We start from the raw sequence: 6552 nt of genomic DNA on the forward strand, positions 1-6552 counted from the left end.
AGATGGGTGCAGCTGAGCCTGAAGGTGCAGCTCTCAGGTCAGCAGTCAGTCTACGTCCCAACCCTCACCTCTGCTCACCAGCTTTGGGTAGTGACCCAAACAATGAGATGCTGGATCCAAGCAGAGAGAGTCTGGGCTCAGCCTTAGAGATCGGGTCAGGAGTGGGGGGGGGGGGGGGGGGGCTAGGAGTAGAGCTGCTGCTCCTTCACATGGAAAGGAGCCAGCTGAGGTGGTTTGGGCTCCTGGTCAGGATCCTCCTGGACGCCCCCCTTTAGAGGAGTTCCAGGTCCAGCTGGGAGGAGACCCAGAACACACCGGAGGGATTACATATCTCTGCTGGTCTGGGAACAGCTTGGATCCTCCAGGAGGAGCTGAGCATAGCTGGAGAGAAGGAGGTTTGGGTTTCTGGGACCTTCAGTCTTTCAGTCCACCTGTGGAAGTGTTCTTGGATAAAATAGTTAACCCCAAACTGCGTGAGTGTGAATGAGCCGTACCCGAACCCCCTAACCCGAACCCCCTAACCCGAACCCGAACCCTAACGGAGAGTTTTGACTTTGATTGACAGAAGACTTAAAATCAGTGAACGAACAGAAATACAGTACCAGTCAGAAGTTTGGACACACTTTCTCACTCATGTGAAAGGGAAGTGTGTCCAAACTTCTTTTTTTTTAAAGCTTTTTTTCAGACACCTTTATTGACAGTGGACAGACAGGAAGTCATGGGAGAGAGAGGGGGGGGGGTGTGACATGCAGCAAAGGTCCTCCAGCCGGGAACCGTGGTCCGCTGTGTATGAGCTCCTAAACACTCGACCACCTGCGCGCCCAGGTGTGTCCAAACTTCTGACTGGTGCCGTACATCTCAATCAATCAACTTTATTTATCCCTGCCGGGTAATTCAGTTTGCAGCCTCAAATCAACTCCGCTCCGTTGGTACCACAGGCTGGCATGAACCATCAGTGGTGATAAGTGACCCTTCCATATTTTAGCTGGTTCTTCGACGCAGAGCCGTGGAGGTCCTCGTCAGACCCAGCTGCTCCGCTCCGGACTCTGCTGTAATTGGACGAGGCGCTGAGCCGTCTCCGTGGTAACAGCGCTGAACCGTCTCCGTGGTAACAGCGCTGAACCGTCTCCGTGGTAACAGCCGTGGACAGGCGTGAAATCAGTGCCGTCGACTGCAGTTAGTCCACCTGACAGCTGAAGCTCCGCCTCCTGTGGTCAGTCAGCTGGTTGCTAGGTTACAGAAGAGGTCAGATGAGGACACACAGCATACTAACCACTGGGTCACATGATCACTCAGAGGTCAGAGGTCACTACGTCTGAGCTGCAGACAGGAAACAGGAAGAGAGGGGTGTGTCTGCGTGTGTGTGTGTGTGTGTGAGAGTGTGTGTCTGTGTGTGTCTGTGTGTGTGTGTGTGAGTGTGTGTGTGTGTGTGTGAGTGTCTGTGTGTGTGTGTGTGTGTGTGTGTAAGTGTGTGAGTGTGAGTGTGAGTGTGTGTGTGTGTGTGTGTGTGTGAGTGTGTGTGTGAGTGTGTGTGTGTGTGTGTGAGTGTCTGTGTGTGTGTGTGTGTGTGTGTGTAAGTGTGTGAGTGTGAGTGTGAGTGTACGGTCTTTGTCTTTCCTCCCTCCCTCCTTCCCTCCCTTCCTTCTGTCCTTCCTACCTTTCGTTCCTTCCTTCCTTCCTCCCTTCCTTCCTTCCATCCTTCCTTTCCTTCCTTCCTTCCTTCCTTCCTTCCTTCCTCCTCCCTCCCTTCTGTCCTTCCTTCCTTCATTCCTTCCTCCTCCTTCCCTTCTGTCCTTCCTTCCTTCCTTCCTTCCTCCTTTCCTCCTCCCTCCCTCCCTCCCTTCTGTCCTTCCTTCCGTCCTCCCTCCTTCCCTCCCTTCCTTCTGTCCTTCCTACCTTTCCTTCCTTCCTTCCTTCCTTCCTTCCTTTCCTTCCTTCCTTCCTTCCTCCTCCCTCCCTTCTGTCCTTCCTTCCTTCCTTCCTTCCTCCCTTCCTCCTTCCTTCCTTCCTTCCTCCCCTTCCTCCTCCCTCCCTCCCTTCCTTCTGTCCTTCCTTCCTCCCTCCCTCCTTCCCTCCCTCCTTCTGTCCTTCCTTCCTTTCCATTCCTTCCTTCCTTCTGTCCTTCCTTCCTCCCTCCTCCTTCCCTCCCTTCCTTCTGTCCTTCCTTCCTCCCTCTCTCCTTCCCTCCCTTCCTTCTGTCCTTCCTACCTTTCCTTCCTTCCTTCCTTTCCTCCCTTCCTTTCCTTCCTTCCTTGACTGGAGGACAGCAGGAGGGTTAAACCTCATCATGTTTCAGAGCAGAGAGACTAAACAGCTCCTACCCTCCCCCCTCCCTTCCTTCCTTCCTTCCTTCCTTCCTTTCCTTCCTTCTGTCCTTCCTTCCTTCCTCCCTCCCTCCCTCCCTCCCTCCCTTCCTTCTGTCCTTCCTTCCTTTCCTTCCTTCCTTCTGTCCTTCCTTCCTTCCTTTCCTTCCTTCCTCCCTCCCTCCCTCCCTCCCTTCCTTCTGTCCTTCCTTCCTCCCTCCCTCCCTCCCTTCCTTCTGTCCTTCCTTCCTCCCTCCGTCCTCCCTCCCTCCCTGCCTCCCTCCCTTCCTTCTGTCCTTCTTCCTTTCCTTCCTTCCTTCTGTCCTTTGTTCCTTCTTTCCTTCCTTCCTCCCTCCTCCCTCCTTCCTTCTGTACTTCCTTCCTCCCTCCCTCCCTCCCTCCCTTCCTTCTGTCCTTCCTTCCTTTCCTTCCTTCCTTCTTCCTTGTTCCTTCTTTCCTTCCTTCCTTCCTCCCTCCCTCCCTTCCTTCTGTCCTTCCTTCCTCCCTCCCTCCCTCCCTCCTCCTTCCTTCTGTCCTTCCTTCCTTTCCTTCCTTCCTTCCTCCCTCCCTCCCTCCCTTCCTTCTGTCCTTCCTTCCTTTCCTTCCTTCCTTCTGTCCTTTGTTCCTTCTTTCCTTCCTCCCCCCCCCTCCCTCCCTTCCTTCTGTCCTTCCTTCCTCCCTCCCTCCCTCCCTTCCTTCTGTCCTTCTTTCCTTTCCTTCCTTCCTTCTGTCCTTCGTTCCTTCTTTCCTTCCTTACTCCCTCCTCCCTCCCTCCCTCCTCCCTCCCTTCCTTCTGTCCTTCCTTCCTCCCTCCCTCCCTCCCTCCCTGCCTCCCTCCCTTCCTTCTGTCCTTCCTTCCTTTCCTTCCTTCCTTCTGTCCTTCGTTCCTTCCTTTCTTCCTTCCTCCCCCCCTCCCTCCCTTCCTTCTGTCCTTCCTTCCTCCCTCCCTCCCTCCCTCCCTCCCTCCCTCCCTTCCTTCTGTCCTTTCTTCCTCCTCCCTCCCTTCTGTCCTTCCTTCCTTCCTTCCTTCCTTCCTTCATTCCTTCTCCTCCTCCTTCTGTCCTTCCTTCCTTCCTTCCTCCCTTCCTCCTCCCTCCTCCCTCCCTTCCTTCTGTCCTTCGTTCCTTCCTTTCCTTCCTTCCTCCCCCCCTCCCTCCCTTCCTTCTGTCCTTCCTTCCTTCCTTCCTTCCTTCCTTCCTTCCTTCCTTCCTTCCTTCATTCCTTCCTCCTCCCTCCCTTCTGTCCTTCCTTCCTTCCTCCTTCCTCCTCCCTCCCTCCCTCCCTTCCTTCCTTTCCTTCCTTCCTTCTGTCCTTCGTTCCTTCTTTCCTTCCTTCCTTTCTCCCTCCCTCCCTCCCTTCCTTCTGTCCTTCCTTCCTCCCTCCCTCCCTCCTCCTCCCTTCCTTCTGTCCTTCTTCCTTTCCTTCCTTCCTTCTGTCCTTTGTTCCTTCTGTCCTTCCTTCCTCCCTCCACCCTCTCTCCCTCCATCCTTCCTCCTTCCTCCTCCCTCCCTCCCTCCCTTCCTTCCTCCTTCCTCTCTTCCTCCCTCCTTCCTTCCTTCCTTCCTTCTGTCCTTCCTTCCTCCCTCCTCCCTCCCTCCTGCCTCTTTCCCTTCCTTCTGTCCTTCCTTCCTTTCCTTCCTTCCTATATATAATAATGATGTAAATGTATTAAATATAACATATAATAATGATGTAAATGTATTAAATATAACATATAATAATGATGTAAATGTTAAATATAACATATAATAATGATGTAAATGTATTAAATATAACATATAATAATGATGTAAATGTATTAAATATAACATATAATAATGATGTAAATGTGTTAAATATAACATATAATAATGATGTAAATGTGTTAAATATAACATATAATAATGATGTAAATGTATTAAATATAACATATAATAATGATGTAAATGTATTAAATATAACATATAATAATGATGTAAATGTGTTAAATATAACATATAATAATGATGTAAATGTTAAATATAACATATAATAATGATGTAAATGTATTAAATATAACATATAATAATGATGTAAATGTATTAAATATAACATATAATAATGATGTAAATGTATTAAATATAACATATAATAATGATGTAAATGTATTAAATATAACATATAATAATGATGTAAATGTATTAAATATAACATATAATAATGATGTAAATGTATTAAATATAACATATAATAATGATGTAAATGTATTAAATATAACATATAATAATGATGTAAATGTATTAAATATAACATATAATAATGATGTAAATGTATTAAATATAACATATAATAATGATGTAAATGTTAAATATAACATATAATAATGATGTAAATGTTAAATATAACATATAATAATGATGTAAATGTATTAAATATAACATATAATAATGATGTAAATGTATTAAATATAACATATAATAATGATGTAAATGTGTTAAATATAACATATAATAATGATGTAAATGTATTAAATATAACATATAATAATGATGTAAATGTTAAATATAACATATAATAATGATGTAAATGTATTAAATATAACATATAATAATGATGTAAATGTATTAAATATAACATATAATAATGATGTAAATGTATTAAATATAACATATAATAATGATGTAAATGTATTAAATATAACATATAATAATGATGTAAATGTATTAAATATAACATATAATAATGATGTAAATGTATTAAATATAACATATAATAATGATGTAAATGTATTAAATATAACATATAATAATGATGTAAATGTATTAAATATAACATATAATAATGATGTAAATGTGTTAAATATAACATATAATAATGATGTAAATGTTAAATATAACATATAATAATGATGTAAATGTATTAAATATAACATATAATAATGATGTAAATGTATTAAATATAACATATAATAATGATGTAAATGTTAAATATAACATATAATAATGATGTAAATGTATTAAATATAACATATAATAATGATGTAAATGTATTAAATATAACATATAATAATGATGTAAATGTTAAATATAACATATAATAATGATGTAAATGTTAAATATAACATATAATAATGATGTAAATGTATTAAATATAACATATAATAATGATGTAAATGTATTAAATATAACATATAATAATGATGTAAATGTTAAATATAACATATAATAATGATGTAAATGTGTTAAATATAACATATAATAATGATGTAAATGTATTAAATATAACATATAATAATGATGTAAATGTATTAAATATAACATATAATAATGATGTAATGTTAAATATAACATATAATAATGATGTAAATGTGTTAAATATAACATATAATAATGATGTAAATGTATTAAATATAACATATAATAATGATGTAAATGTATTAAATATAACATATAATAATGATGTAAATGTATTAAATATAACATATAATAATGATGTAAATGTATTAAATATAACATATAATAATGATGTAAATGTTAAATATAACATATAATAATGATGTAAATGTATTAAATATAACATATAATAATGATGTAAATGTATTAAATATAACATATAATAATGATGTAAATGTATTAAATATAACATATAATAATGATGTAAATGTTAAATATAACATATAATAATGATGTAAATGTATTAAATATAACATATAATAATGATGTAAATGTATTAAATATAACATATAATAATGATGTAAATGTATTAAATATAACATATAATAATGATGTAAATGTATTAAATATAACATATAATAATGATGTAAATGTATTAAATATAACATATAATAATGATGTAAATGTATTAAATATAACATATAATAATGATGTAAATGTGTTAAATATAACATATAATAATGATGTAAATGTTTAATATAACATATAATAATGATGTAAATGTAAATATAACATATAATAATGATGTAAATGTATTAAATATAACATATAATAATGATGTAAATGTATTAAATATAACATATAATAATGATGTAAATGTATTAAATATAACATATAATAATGATGTAAATGTATTAAATATAACATATAATAATGATGTAAATGTATTAAATATAACATATAATAATGATGTAAATGTATTAAATATAACATATAATAATGATGTAAATGTATTAAATATAACATATAATAATGATGTAAATGTATAAATATAACATATAATAATGATGTAAATGTATTAAATATAACATATAATAATGATGTAAATGTTAAATATA

Source organism: Scomber japonicus, chromosome 6 (genome assembly GCF_027409825.1).
Source record: "Scomber japonicus isolate fScoJap1 chromosome 6, fScoJap1.pri, whole genome shotgun sequence".
Taxonomy (NCBI): domain Eukaryota; kingdom Metazoa; phylum Chordata; class Actinopteri; order Scombriformes; family Scombridae; genus Scomber; species Scomber japonicus.